Below are 16,034 nucleotides of genomic sequence, written 5' to 3'. Positions count from 1 at the left end.
TATCCAATGAGTTTATCTCAACTGAGTCAAACCAACCGATCAGAGATCTATAACGCCTCAAATGGGGCAATCAGAATACTACAGTGGTAACTATTTGTCACGACCCAATGTACACTCTAGATATTACATGTCATATAAGACCCGAGAGGTCGTACACAAGTCATTTGTCATACATACAACATAATATAATAGACAAAAGTAGAAAGTTTCATATCAATAAAAGAGTTTGACATAAAAGCTGAAGGTAACCAAGAAGAAATCCTTGTATTGCACTAGGAAGTCATTTTCCTTAAATTTGAGGAAAATAAGTTGATTTTGAAAATATTTTCCAAAACAGTTAAGCTAACCAAACATGAGAAACATACTAAACACACCCATATTCTCTCTCTAGCAATATATAAAGATCTAAAGCTAGAATTAAGCTTTCATTCTCAATTCATAAATTAAACACATGATAATAAATTGAATCCAAGGAAATCAATGTAAAATAGAGCAATACACATTATCCCATCAATTTTATCAAAGTCCCACTCCATTTGCACACCCCTAGATTAGGAGTTTTAGCCAATTATATTAAAAGTAAAAATAAAATATACCAAAAACATTCTCGGCCAAATGATTGTTGGCTTGCAACTTCAATTTCAAAGACCCACTTCCAAATTCCTAAAATTTATGGGTTACAATATTGTTTTTCATTCTACATAATAAAAAGGTTATAATGTACTCTATTGAGGAAAGTTTTAGATTTTAATTGTTTGAGTAAAAGTTACTAGTTTCTCTCTCTTTTTAGCTATTCTCCCCCTCACAACTATGTGGAGGAGATTGTCATCCCGATGATCATGCAACAATCTTTAAACTTCCCTCTTGGCAAAGTTTTAATCACCATATCGGAATCATTGTCATCTGTATGAATCTTTTCAAGCTCAAGCAATTTAGAATCCAACATATCTTGAATCCAATGGTATCTCACATAAATGTGATTAGAACGACTATGAAATGTAAAATTCTTTCCAAGGTGTATAGCACTTTGACTGTCGCAATAAAGCACATACCTCAATCGAGCACAACCAAGTTCCTCCAAGAATCTCTTCCTCTAAACAAATGCTTTACAAGCTTCAACAGTAGCAATAAGCTCAGCTTCTGTAGCAGATAGAGCAACACATTTTTGCAATTTGGATTTCCAAGACACATCTTTCCTGCAAAAGTAACCAAGTACCCTGAAGTAGACTTGTGAGTATCAACATCACCAGCCATGTTTGAATCAGTATAACCACAAAGAATAGGATTCCCTGTACCAAAACACAAACTCAGACTATAAGTGTAACAAAGATATCCCATCACCAATTTTACAATATTCCAATGTTCTCTTCCCAGATTAGAAAGAAAATGGCTAAAATCACCAACAATGTGAGCAATATATGGTCTTATACAAACCATCGTATACATCAAATTACCAACACTTGAAGAATAAGGAAATTTTTAAAATATATCTCTTCTCATCATCACTAAAATGACACTGCTTCGTGCTCAATTTAAAGTACATAGCTAAAGGTGTCATAGGTTTATCCATACTGATTTTGCGAAGTACTTCTTGAATATACTTCTCTTCTGATAACCATAACTTCTTATCATTTCTATCACGAATAATATGTATGCCAAGAATCTACATTGTCGGTCCTAAGTCTTTTAAAGCAAAAGACTTACTCACTTGCTTCAACTTCTGAATCCGGCAAGTATTATGACCAACAACAAGCATGCCATCAACATAAAGCAACACAAAAATAAAGTCACCATCGGAGAATGTTTGCACAAAAATATAATTTTCTGAAGAAGTCTTCTTGAAGCCCTGCTGACTCATAAAATAACTAAACTTAAGGTACCGTAGTCTAGGAGCTTGTTTCAGACCATACAAGCTCTTCTTCAATTTGCAAACATAATTCTCCTTACCCTTTACTTCAAAACCTTCTGACTACTCCTTAAAAATTTCTTCATCTAAGTCACAATGGAGAAAAGTAGTTTTAACATCCATTTTCTCAACCTCTAAATCTAAACTTCCAGCCAAGCCTAGAACCAGAGGAATGGATGACATCTTCACAACTAGAGAAAATATCTCATAAAAATTAGCTCCCTTTTTTTCTAGTTAAATCCCTTCATAACTAATCTAACTTTGTATCATGGAACTAGATTACCATCTTCATGTTTCATCCAGAAAACCCACCTGTTTTTCAAAGATTTTCGATCTTTAGGTATGATTATCATGTAAGGATTTGATCTCATCTTCCATTACATCAAATCAACTTTATGTTTCTTCACTTTACATGGCCTCATAGAGACTCTCAAGTTCTCCCCCATTAGTCAAGAGTACATACTCATTGGGAGAATAACGAGATGAAGGATATTCTCTCTCTAATAGATTATTTTAGAGAACTCTCAGGGGCATCAATAATTGGTTGTCAAACAACCACATCATCTTGCACTAGAGCATCAACAACATCGTACTAGTCATTATAAACATGATCATCATCTTCATTAGCAATATGATTTTCATTATTATGAAGATTTCACCATGTGCAATAGTGAAAGGAACTGGATCAATATCAACTAAGCTCTTACTACTCTGAGAATCAAATTTCATAGTCTTGTCAAAATCTTCAATTGTTTGGTCTTCAAAAACATTACATCACGGCTTCTAACAAGTTTCTTCTCAACTGGATCATAGGACCGATAGTATCATAACTCAGAATTTGGAAAATGAAAGAAATTTAAAAGATGGCTAATGTTAAAGTAAACAAGGCCACTCTACGGTTCATAGAACAATCTCGTAGGAAGGGGGGAAATTATTTTAGAAATCAACCCCTAGTAACTCATTCTATGATTGACCAGGACGGTCCATCAAATATAATACGAACTCTAGAAAAGTCCCATAGAAAGGTTCTAGACTTAGTGAAAGTTTGAGTTAGAAGTTGAGGTCTACAAATGGGGTCTACGGACCATAGGAAGTTTGATGGTCCGTAGAAATGAGTCATTAATTTTCAAAAATTTTAGGCCCCAATAACTAGACTTCTGGTTGCCCAGTACGGTCCGTAGGAATTTCTACAGTTCGTAGGTCGCAGCTGTTGGGCGGACCGACGATTATTTTAAATGGTGTTTTAATCTGTTACTATACACCTAATTGTTATACTACATCATTTTGCCTATAAAAAAGGACCTTAAGTGATGTTTAGTCCTAATCTACCCATTCTCTTTCATTCTCCTAAAATGCCCAAAGTTCCTGTCAAAGGGTTTTTTATCCAAGGCTCTTAAGGATTCTATGCATTAAGTTCAAGTCTATGTTTTATTCATCAATTCCTTAGGGCTTGAAGATCAAGGTATGTAGGGAGTTCATCAATGGGTTATATTCAACCATTGAGTCCTAAATATCTCTTCAATTCTCCAAGTTGAATTCTCAAAATTTGGTTAGGTTTTCATTCAATTCCTCATGGATTCTATTTGTATGGATTTAATTGTTTGATTTTGATCATATGATGATTATTTAGACTCAATTACATTTTTTATAATCAATTCCATATGAACCCATACATTGATCATGATTTTTATTATGAATCCTAATTCACATAAATTTGTAGAGAAATTATGAATCTATAAATGATATTTTTCATGAACTTATGCATGACTGATGAAATAAAAGTTTTATGATCTAGGTTGCTTGAGAGCAGCATCAATGAAATTGTGAAAGGTTTTCTCACATATTAAGGAATCATGGTTTGGTGAAAGGTTTTCTCACATATGTTAGATTCAGAATTTAATGAGCTTCTCTATGATGTTTTGAGCTTGGATTGGTACCTAAATTGTGTTTTCCATATATGTTGATATGTTTTGTGAAAATGACTATTCCGTTGAGATTAATTTAGCACCGAGAGAACTTTGAGGTGGAGTCTTAAATAGGATAGTCTGTAGTAGCAACCTCTAGTTCTAAACTATGTGCCCCCATAGAATTACCCTAAATGGCCTAGCTAGCGGATCTGCATATAGAATATGAAATGATATGGAGTTCTACCTTGGCAAGTAGACTCTCCCTATGAGGGAGTTACATTAGATTTCATGCATAGCTCGCATAGTCTATTGTCAGTTAAAGTTAATATCCCACAAAATGAATTGAGTTACTTTCAAATGTTTATGAAGCTTCCTTTATGATTTCAAGATGCATTGACCATGTTCATTATTATGATTATTTTTCAAAAGTTTTTAATATGTTAAGCTTGGTCATGAACATTCTGTTTTCGATGATGTCCCCTTATGATCATGTCTTACGTTTTTATGCAAATCTATCATACTTAGTACATTGACTACATTGTTTCACTAATGTAGGGATTGAAAATTCCTCTGCCTCCATTCTTGGCTAGTTAATCACTTTGAGATTTAAGATTTGGTGAGTCCTCGTGTTTTGAGGTCCATGTCGCTCCTATTTTAGTTTCTTGTGTATTTATGTTTCAAATGTTTTACGTGGTGTACGGTTTATGTCCCAACCACTCCTTTTGATTTAATAGATGGCTTGTGAAACCTATGTTAGATTTTTGCTTTTAAATGTCAAACTCTTTGATTGATATGAAATGCTTTACTTTGGTCTATTACTATATGTATTTGTATGTCAAGTGACTTGTGTAGGGAATTTTGGGGTCTTATACTCCATGTCACATCTAGGGTGTACTTTGGATTGTGACAAACTTTACATTCAGAGCACAAGGTTTTAGAAAAAAGCCCTAGGATTTCTGACAATCTACGTTGCGAAGAGTCTTGTTCATAAGTGTGAAGCGCGTCACATTTATGAATAAGAGGCTACGAGGCATTTAGACTTCACTTCTTTCATTACTCTAAAGTCGTTATATAGAGTATATCTCTATAAAGATTATTATCCTAAATTATGTTGATTATTTTAAGGATATGGCCTCTAGAACAACTTATGTGAGAAGGAATGCGAGTAACGACAATGTGGATACCAAGGTTCCTCAAGTTTCGATTGATGTTTTGGTCAAGCAAGTGACTCATACCAAATTTTGAGCCACTTTTCAAGTGTTGGATCAAGCCATGATGGCCCAAGTTAACAGAGAAGCTAATTCTCCCGTGAACCCAAATGTGGGTACTGCGGTGGAAGGATAAAGGACTTCACTAGGTCAAATCCTTCAAATTTCCATGGTTCTAAGGTAGATGAGGATCCTCAAGAGATTATTAATGAGGAGTTGACCACTTATCAACTCAAGGGTTTTGCTAAAGTATGGTTTGAACAATGGAAAGGTGAGATGGTTATTGATATGGGCCCTCTTGATTGGGAGAAATTTAAAGGAGCTTCTCTTGATCATTTCTATCCTCTTGAAATCAGAGAAGCGGAAGCTTTTGAGTTCATTAACCTCCGACAAAGAAATATAAGTGTGAAGGAGTATGCCTTGAAGTTCACTCAATTGGCTAAGTATGCTTCAACTATGGTTGCCAACTCTAGAGTAAGAATGAGTAAGTTTATGTCGGGTGTTTCAGACTTGGTTTTCAAAGAATATTGTACCACCTTGTTGATCAAGGAAATAGATATTTCCCGGTTAATCATACATACCCAACAAATTAAAGAGGAAAAGCTCAAGGAAAGGTCAAAGTGTCCAAGAGGGCATGGACCGGTGATGGTGACTTTTCTCATTCTAAGTCTGGTCGACAAGGGCGTCCTTAATTCTGGTTAAAGTTTTCCGGTCAAGGTTCCTCTAATGCTCCAGTTTCTAATTTAAACAATGATCGAGTGTCTAACCCAACGCCTCAAAGAGGAAACGGTGGTAATGGATCTTTATCCCAACTTTCTCGAGGTGTGGTAAGAATCACTTGGGGAAATGCTTAGCAAGTATGGATAGTTGCTTTGGTTGTGGGAAGAGTAGTCACAAAGTTCAATATTGTCCATTGCAAGTTATCAATGGTAAATATTATAGGCAAGCTCATTCTCGTGGTTCCAGTTTGGGTTCTCCAAAGCAAAATAGATTGTATGCTCTTCAGACTCAAAAGGATCGTGAGCGTTCTCTAGAAGGTGACCGGTATGTTGAAATATTTCACTTTAATACTTATGCTTTACTTGATCTAGGTGCTACCTTATCATTTTTTACTTCTTATGTGGCCATGAGATTTGATATTGGTCCCGAAATCCTTTCAAACCCTTTTCATATCTCTACTCCCATGGGTGATGCTATTGTGGCTAAGAGAGTTTATAGAAATTGTCATATTTTCATTTCTCATAGTCACTCATGTTGATCTTGTAGGGCTTAATATGCTAGATTTTGATATTATTCTTAGGATGATTTGGCTTCATGCATGTTATTCTTTTATAGATTGTAAGACTCGATAGGTTATTTTCAAGGTTTGGAATGAACCTATCATGTCATGGGAAGAGGGAACCTATGTTCTTAAGGGCCAGTTTATATCTTGCCTAAAATCTAGGAAAATGATTTCTAAGGGTTACATTTATCATCTTGTTTGAGTTAGAGCTATAGATACCAAAACCCCTACTCTTGATTCAGTTCCAATTGTAAATGAGTTTCGAGAAGTGTTTCTCAATGATCTTTTCGGTGTTCCTCAAGAAAGGGAATGTAATACCCCAAAAGTTGGAAAGTCAAAAGGAAAAGAAAAATGCAGAAATTGGACTGAAACAAGTTTCTACGATTCCAACCTATGGCCCATAGGAAGGAAGTCATAGACCCAGACTTAAGTTTTGGAAAACTTGGTTTTTGAAAATTGGACCTACAACTTCAAAGGACAAACAGTAGGGTGGTTGATGGGCCGTAAAAGGCACTCGTAGGATTGGTTTAGAGATTTTTTTTAGGACTTTAGGTCTACGGATGGTTTTGATGAGTCGTAGTTGGTTCTACGAATCGTAGAAGGTTTCGTAGAAAGATTCCACACAAAGTGAAATTTTGGAGCGAAACATTGGTTCTATGGATGACGTCTATAGGTCATAGAAATTTGGATGGACCATAGAAAGGTCTCGTGGGATGAAAGGTGAAATTAGGTTTCTGAAGTTGGTTCTACGCCTAAACATGATAGTTCGTAGAAATTCTTACGGACCATAGGTCACAACCATTGCGTTGTATGACAGTTATTTTTAAAGGGTATTTGGGTATTATCCTATGTATCTAATACATATACTACATTGTTTTGGCCCTAGATAATATCCCTATAACTACCCTTCACCCTTAGAAATTTTTCCAACTCTGTCATTCCCTTAAATTCACAAAATCCTCTCTCTAGATCAAGGAGGAAGAAGCTAGGGTTCTTCAAGTTCAAGTCTCTTTTATTTATCATTGATTAGGGCTTCAATCAAGTTATGTAGTAAATTCATTCATGGGTTCTATTCACCCATTGAGTTCCCAAAGTTTCTTCAATTCTCCGATTCAATTTTCCAAAATTAATTAGGTTTTAATTTAATTCCTCATGGGTTCTATTTGTATGGATTCAATTGATTAATTATAATCTTATATTGATGATTTAGACTTAATTTCTTTCTTTCCAACTAATCTCATGCGAATTCATGCATGATCTATGATTTTGACTATGAACCCTAAATTGCATGAATTTAAAGAATAGCTATGAATCAAAAAATGATGTTTTCATGAAATTATGCATGATTTATGAAAATAAAGGTTTATGATCGAGTTTTCTTTAGATGAGCATCAATGAAATTGTGAACGATTTTCTCACAAATTAAGGAATCATGTTTTGGTGAAAGGTTTTCTCACTTAGACTTGATTCAAGATTTAATGAGGTACTCTATGATGTTTAATCTTGGATTAGTATTTGACTTATGCTTTTCCATGTATGATAATAATTTTATGAAAATGACTTTTCTATTGGGATTTAACTTAGCACCAATAGAACTTTGAGGTGGAGGTTCAAATAGGGTGGTCTATAGTAACAACCTCTAGTTCCAAACTATGTGCCCCATAGGTTTGACTTAAATAGCCTAGCTAGTGGATCCACATATAGCACATGATATGATATAGAGTTCTACTTTAGCAAGTAGACTCTCCCTTCTAGATGTGGGAGTTACATCAGATTCCATGTATAGCTCTCATGGTCTACTGTCTGTTAAAGCTAATATCCCACAAAATTAACTAAGTTGCTTACAAATTTTTTCTGAAGATTCCTTTATCATTTTAAGATGCATTGACCATGTTCATGATTTATTATTCTTCTTAAATGATTTACTATGTTTATCTAGGTCATGCATATCATATTTTTGACTATGTCCAATTATGATCATGTTCCATGTTTTATTACATTTCCTTCACATTTAGTACATTCCATGTTTTATTACATTTCCTTCACATTATTTCGTTAATATAGGGAGTGGTAATTGCTCACCTACCGTTCGTGGCTAGTAGAACATCATAGAGATTGAAGACTTAGTGAGTCCTCATACTTTGAGGACAAGGTCACTTTTATTGATTTCCATATGTTTTAGTTTCAGACCTTATATGTGGTGTTTGGGTTACGTCCTGAACACTCTCTTGATGTAATAGAAGTATTGTCAAGACATTGATGTAGTTCCGCTTAAATGTCAAACTCTTAATCATATGAGATTTCTAGCTTTTCTCTATTATGTTGTGTATATGTATGTCAAGTAGCTTATGTAGGTCCTCTTGGGGTCTTATAGGTTATGTCACATCTAGGGTGTACTTTGTGTCATGACAAACTTGGTATTCAGAGCAAAAAGTTTTAGAAAAAGGTTCTAGGATGTCTGACAAGTCATGTTAAGTAGAGTCTTATTCATGGGTGTGGAGCGCTCCATATTTATGAATGAGGCTACAAAGAGTTTAGGAAATTTCACTTCTTTCATTAGTCTACAGTTGTGTCATAGAGTCTATCTCTATAAAGATCATTCTCTTTAATCGTGTTCAACCCTTTTCAGGATATGCCCCCTCCTCCCTCGAAGAGCTTATGTAAGAAGGAATGCGGCTAACAAAAATATGGAGATCGAGGTTCCTCAAGTTCCGCATGATCCCTTGCCCAAGCAAGTGAATCATTCCAAATTTTGAGCCACTTTCCAAGTGTTTTCTCAAGCCATGAAGGTCCAAGAGAGAGGCTAATGTTCCTATGAACCCAAATATGTGTACAATGACGGCAAGGATAAGGGACTTCACTAGGATGAATCCTTCGAAGTTTCATGGGTCTAAGGTTGACAAGGATCCTCAAGAGTTCATTGATAAGGTCTACAAGATAGTAGGTATTATGGGATTGACTACGGTTGAAAAGGAAGAGTTAGTCGCTTATCAACTTAAGGGTGTTTCTCAAGTGTGGTTTGAACAATGGAAGAGTAAGACGGTGGTTGATGCAGGTCCTCTTGATTTGGAAAAAATTAATGGAGCTTTTATTGATCGTTTCTTTCCTCTTGAAATGAGAGAAGTGAAAGTTCTTGAGTTCATTAATCTCTGTCAAGGAAATATGAGTGTGAAGGAGTATTCTTTGAAGTACACTCAATTGGCTAAGTATGCTCCAACTATTATTGTTGACTCTAGGGTAAGGATGAGTAAGTTTGTGTCAAGTGTTACCGATTTAGTTGTAAAAGAATGTCGTACCGCCATGTTGACCAAGGAAATGGATATTTCTCATTTTATGATATATTCCCAACAAATTGAAGAGGAAAAGCTAAAGGAAAGGAAAAAAGAGTCCAAGGGGGCAAGGACTGGTGATTCTGACTTATCACATTCTAGGTCCAGTGTATATGGGTGTCCTCAATTCCAGCAAAAGTTTCCCGGTCAAGGTTCCGTCTCCTAGGTTTAACAAAGATAAGGTGTCTAACTCTAAGCCTCAAGGAGGAAATGGTGGTAATGGATCTTCTATCCCTACTTACCCTAGGTGTGGTAAGAAACATGATGGCAAGTGCTTAGCAGGTTTGGATGGTTGTTTTGGTTGTGGGAATGCGGTCACAAGGTAAAAGATTGTCTGTTGCAAGCTAGAAAAGGTAAGGATGAAAGGCAAGTTCAACATAGTGGTTCTAGTTCGGGTGCTCCGAAGCAAAATCGATTATATGATCTTCAAACTCGAAAGGATTGTGAGGGTTCTCTGGATGTGGTGATCGGTATGTTGAAAGTCTTTCATCTTGATGTTTATGCCTTACTTAATTTGGGTGCTATCTTATCTTTTGTTACTCCTTATGTCGCTGTAAGGTTTGATGCTGGTCCGAAAATCCTTTCTAATCCATTTCATGCTTCCACTCTTGTGGGTTGTGGGTGATGTTATTATGGCTAAGAGAGTCTATCAAAAGTGTCCTATTTCAATTTCTCATAGAGTCACTCATGTTGATATAGTAGAGATTTATATGCTAGATTTTGATGTTATTCTTTGAATGGATTGGCTTCATGCATATTATGCTTCCATAGATTGTAGGACCAGATTGGTCATATTCAAGGTTCTGAACGAACCTATCATGTCATTGGAAGAATGAAATTACTTTCTTAAGGGTCAGTTTATATCTTGCCTAAAATCAAGGAAAATAATTTCTAAGGGTTGCATTTATCACTTTGTTTGGGTTAAGGATATAGATTCTGAAACCCTTATGTAACACCCCGCTACTAGAAAAGCTTAGAAATAGAAATAAACCGTTTTTGGAAATAATCAAATTTGGAAAGTTTGATAACGTTAAGCTAAGTATGAGTCTTAGGTCAACTTCAAACAACCATAACTCCAAGCACAGGATGAGTTAGGTGTGTTACAAGATACCGTAGGAAAGATCTCTGAATTATCTTTCCAACGCCTCCGAGTTTGCACATTTTCGAGTTTGTAGGAGGGAGATATGTCTATTTGAAGTCAAGATATCTAGATAAGGAAAGTCAAAACCGGATTTTAAAAGGGTATTTTGGTCTTTTCCATACCCAATTGGTTTAATTCGTTTTTAGTGAATTAATTAGGGTCTAAACTGAATTGGTTCAGTTTACACAATTGCAAAATCACGCTAGGGTTTTAGAGAAAAGAACTCAAGAGGAGAAAGGAGAAGAAAAGGTCAAGATTCGTTGATTTCTTGGGGAATTGATCGTGGGTTTCGCCAAGGATTCAATCCTACGAGATATGTGAGTTCACATAGCATTGGGTTCGTTCACCTACACGCCAAATATGTTTATTTCAGTATGATTTCATCCTAAAACATTGACAAATTGATGTTCTTAAGTTGTGTTCATGAATTACTTTCGTTCTTGAATTTGGGATGAGATTGATGAATTCTTGAGAGTTTAATGTCGATTGTTAGAGTTATTTTGAGTTAGATTCTAGTGTATATATTTTGGGTATCTGAATCAAAAGAGTCTTTGAGAAAAAGAATCGAGCTTAGGTAAATTGGAGTTAGAAAACGAAGAAGGAAAAGTCAGGCGCGGACCTGTTCCTCAGGATGGGAATTTTTCTCTTTGCATCGTGGAGCGGTCACGAACCCTTCTGCCTCAAAATTTATTTCGCGACCAAATATTTAATTACATCTCCGCGTCGCGTACTTGCTTCCAGACAGTGATTTCTTGATCGTTTCTCATGTTTGACTATCCAAAAACACTCCTAACTATCACCAGATCTTTCCTATTACAAATCACAATTCTTGAATCCATAAGTTCAAATTCAAGGAAAGTTAAGAGCCAAGTATAGAGAGTTCTTAGAGTCCTTTCAAAAAGTCATTTACAAATACTTTAAACTTGTTTAAAGACTTGAGTTTTGAGTTAAGTAACAGTAAAACATGAAGTTCAATTCTTCAAAAAGAGTATACGGGAACTAAGTATTCCCATAGAGTAAATGTTTTCACATTTAAACAAGAGAGGAAACACCGATTTGCAAGAGAGCCTTTGAGCTATTTTCTTGAGTAATTATCTCAAACCACATAAAGAGTTTTTTGTTTTTAAACATATGAGCTGAGTATTTTGGGAGTAGTATTGAGCACCGATGTGGGGACGAGTTCATAACAACTCAATGTCTCCATAAACCATGTAAGAAACGTGGGTAGAAAGGGTCATACTTTTTAGATGATTCCTCAGTGATTTTTAGCATAGACTAGTGGATTCACTTAGTTGAGGCATTCTATATCCCGACAAATTATAGGACAGTTCTGGCAGCGTGGGCGAGACGTTGTATCATCACAGAGCTCATAGTGATGGTTGTCGGTTAGAGAAACTCCCACAGAAGTATATTACTTTATTATATACATATACATTGAGTTGTTATTGTATATTTCAAATACATTGAGTTGCTACATATTGTTTAAATGCTTTATATAAATTGCATCTTTATTGTTGTTTATTTATGCATTGAGTTGAGTATCCATGAGTTGAGTAAAGCTGAGGTAAGTGTTTCTTTCAAAATTCAGTACAAGTTTATGTCATGTTTAGTTTTCCCCTCGCATGCTCGTACATTCAATATACTGATGTCATTTGGCCTGCATTGTTTTATATATGATGCAGATACAGGTAACCAGGATAAGCGTCCAACGCCTCGTTGATCTAGTCGAGCACTCAGAGTTAGTTGGTGAGCCTTTTTGCTTTTCGAAGGATCCCCCTTTTTACATAATTTCAGTATTTTCAGTTGTTAGGATTATCGGGGGTCTTGTCCCAACATCCCTCATAGTTTTCTTGCATATCAATTGTTTTGCTATAAGACTTGAGTTGCCATTTTGGATCATTTGAATGTTTATCCTTAAACGTTCTAAGTTTATTAGAGACAGTTGTTTTAAAAATGAGTTTGATTTTTGTCATAATGCGTAAAGTCTTCCGCTAAGAGTCTAGCCAGGCCAAGGGTTCACTTGGGGCCAACAATGGTTCTCAAGTGCCAGTCCCGCCCAGGGTGTAGGCTCGGGGCTTGACAAACTTGGTATCAGAGCACAGAGTTTAAGAGTCCTAGGGAGCCATGTCTTTAGAGTCCTCGTTATCGGTGTGAATCGCACCACATCTATAATTAGGACGCTGGAACATTTAGGAATTTCGTGCAATATAGTTCATCTCTTTAAAGTCTCTTGATAACTCATGTTTGTGCATGTCTTTCAGTTGATCATGCCTTCACGAAGAGCTGTCTGAGGTCGTCCTTCTAGGAGAAATATTGAGAAACAAGGGGTATCTAATGCACCTGAAGTGCAACCCCAAGAAGAGGTCACCAATGCTGAATTTCGGGAAGCTATCTGAATGTTGAGTCAAGTTGTGACCAACCAAGTGGGACAAAGAGAGGTTCGACAGGATGTAGCTGACACATCTAGGTTCCGAGAGTTTCTAAGGATGAATCCTCCAAGCTTCACTCATTCAACCATCACTTAGTATCCGAAAAACTTCGTTAAGGAGCTTTAATAGGTTTTTTGAGATTATGCATGTCACCGATGCTGAGAGAGTGGAATTAGTTGCATACCAACTAAAGGGTGTCACTAGAATCTGGTTCGATCAATGGAAGAAGGGTAGAGCTGAGGGTGCATCAAATATGAGTTAGGCTATGTTTGAGAAGGCTTTCTTGGGGTGTTACTTTCCCGGGGAATTTAGAGAAGCAAAGGTACAAGAATTCCTTACCCTTAAGTAGGAATCTATGAGTGTTCATGAGTACAGTCTAAAGTTCACCCAACTTACACGTTATGCTTCAGAGATGGTTACGGATATGAAGAGTAGGATGAGTCTGTTTGTTGCTGGTTTGTCTCGTCTGTCGAGTAAGGAAGGTAAGGCATCTATGCTAATAGGTGATATGGACATAGTGAGGTTGATGATTCATGTGCAGCAGGTTGAGGAAGATAAACTAAGCGATTGAGAAGAATTCATAAATAAGAAAGCTAAGATAGGGAACGAATCTGGGCAGCAAAAGAGTAATACGAACTGGTCTTCTTTCCAACAGAAACATAAGGGACCTACTCCATCATCTGCTATTGCAGATGCACCAAGAAACAAAGGTAAGTTCAATAAACAGATTTAACAGCATTTCAGAGCTATATCGGCACAATCTCAAGGTAGTGTGGCACAAGGAGGTAATTGGGATCCTACATGTGCTAAGTGTGGTAGGAACAACCCAGGTAAGTGTCGCGATAGCTCCATTGGTTGTTTCAAGTGTGGTCAAGAGGGTCACTTCATGAAAGAGTCTCCTAAGAACTGGCAAGGTAATGGGAATCAGGGCAATAGAGCCCAATCTTCATCAGTTGCTCCACCAGATAGATCTGCATCTAGAGGAGATACTTTAGGGGCAGGCGGAGGAGTAAACCATCTTTATGTTATCACTAGTCGAAAAGAGCAAGAGATTTCGCCAGATGTTGTCACTGGTATGATCAAAGTCTTTTCTTATGATGTTTATGCTTTACTAGACCAAGGAGTGAGTTTATATTTTTTGACCCCCTATGTTGCAATGAATTTTGATCTTCTTCCTGAGCAACTTTTTTAGCCATTCAGTTTTTCTACACCTGTTGGTGAGTCTATTCTAGCTGAGAGAGTCTATCCTGATTGTACCATTTCCGTCAATCACAAGAGTACCATGGCTAACTTAGTTGAGCTAGATATGGTAGATTTTGATGTCATTCTAGGTATGGACTAGCTTCATGCCTGTTATACCTCAATCAATTGTAGAACTCGAGTTCTTAAGTTTCACTTTCCTAATGAGTCAGTTATTGAGTGGAGGAATAGTTCACTAGTGCCTAAGGGTCGTTTCATTTCATACTTTAAGGCGAGAAAGTTAGTTTCCAAGGGGTGTGTCTATCACTTAGCCCGAGTTAATGATTCTAGTGTTGAGACACCTCATATTTAGTCAGTTCCAGTAGTAAAAGAGTTTCTAGAAGTCTTTCCTGATAATCTTCCTGGAGTCCCTCTGGAGAGAGAAATAGACTTCGGCATAGATATTTTTCCCGATATTCATCCTATATCTATTCCGTCATATAAGATGGCTCTAGCAGAGTAAAAGAACTAAAAGAACACTTGAAAGATCTCATTGATAAGGGTTTTATTCGACCAAGTGTCTCACCTTGGGGAGCTCCGATCTTATTTTTGAGGAAGAAGGATGGTTCTCTTAGAATGTGTATAGATTACCGTCAGTTGAACAAGGTTACTATCAAGAATAAGTATCCTCTTCCGAGAATTAATTATCTCTTCGATCAACTTCATGGCTTTATGTTTTTCTAAGATAGACCTCAGATCAGGCTACCATCAACGGAAAGTAAGGGAATGTGATATTCCAAAGACAACATTCAGGACCCATTATGGTCATTATGTGTTTTTGGTCATATCATTTGGTTTAACTAATGCACCTACAGCGTTCATGGACCTTATGAACAGAGTATTCAAGCCTTATTTAGATATGTTTGTTATCGAATTCATTGATGACATTCTAATCTATTCGAGGGATTTTCATCTATTTCATCTCCTTTGACTAAGTTAACTCAGAAAATAGTGAAGTTTCAATGGTCTGAAGCATGTGAAAAAAGCATTCAAGAATTGAAAAAGAGGTTGACTACTGCCCAGTATTGACCTTACCAAAGGGTACGCAAGGCTTTGTTGTATATTGTGATGTGTCTAGAGTTGGTTTGGGTTGTGTGTTAAGGCAAAATGGTAAAGTTATAGCTTATGCCTCCAGACAGCTGAAAGTTCACTAGAAGAATTACCAAACCCATGATCTAGAGTTGGCTACCGTAGTTTTTGATTTGAAAAAATGCCATCATTATCTTTGTGGTGTTCATGTAGATGTGTTCACCGATCATAAGAGACTTCAGTATGTGTTTAGTCAGAAAGAGCTTAATCTCCGACAAAGAAAGTGGTTAGAGTTACTCACAGATTATGATATGAGTATTCTTTAACACCAAGGCAAGGATAATATTATTGCTGATGCTTTGAATAGATTGTCTATGGGTAGTACTGCTCATTTTGAGAAAGACAAGAGAGAGTTAGCACAAGATGTGCATAGACTTGCACGATTAGGGGTTCATTTAATGGAATCCACTGAAGTTGGAGTGGTGGTAATGAATGGGGTTGAATCATCATTAGTGTCTGAAGTGAAAGAGAAACAAGGCCAAGATCCTATTTTTCTTGAATTAA

Source organism: Solanum verrucosum, unplaced genomic scaffold (genome assembly GCF_900185275.1).
Source record: "Solanum verrucosum unplaced genomic scaffold, falcon-dt-bn FXZP01000213.1, whole genome shotgun sequence".
Classification (NCBI taxonomy): Eukaryota; Viridiplantae; Streptophyta; class Magnoliopsida; order Solanales; family Solanaceae; genus Solanum; species Solanum verrucosum.
The sequence above is the reverse complement of the archived record's forward strand: the minus strand, read 5'-3'. Positions refer to the sequence as shown.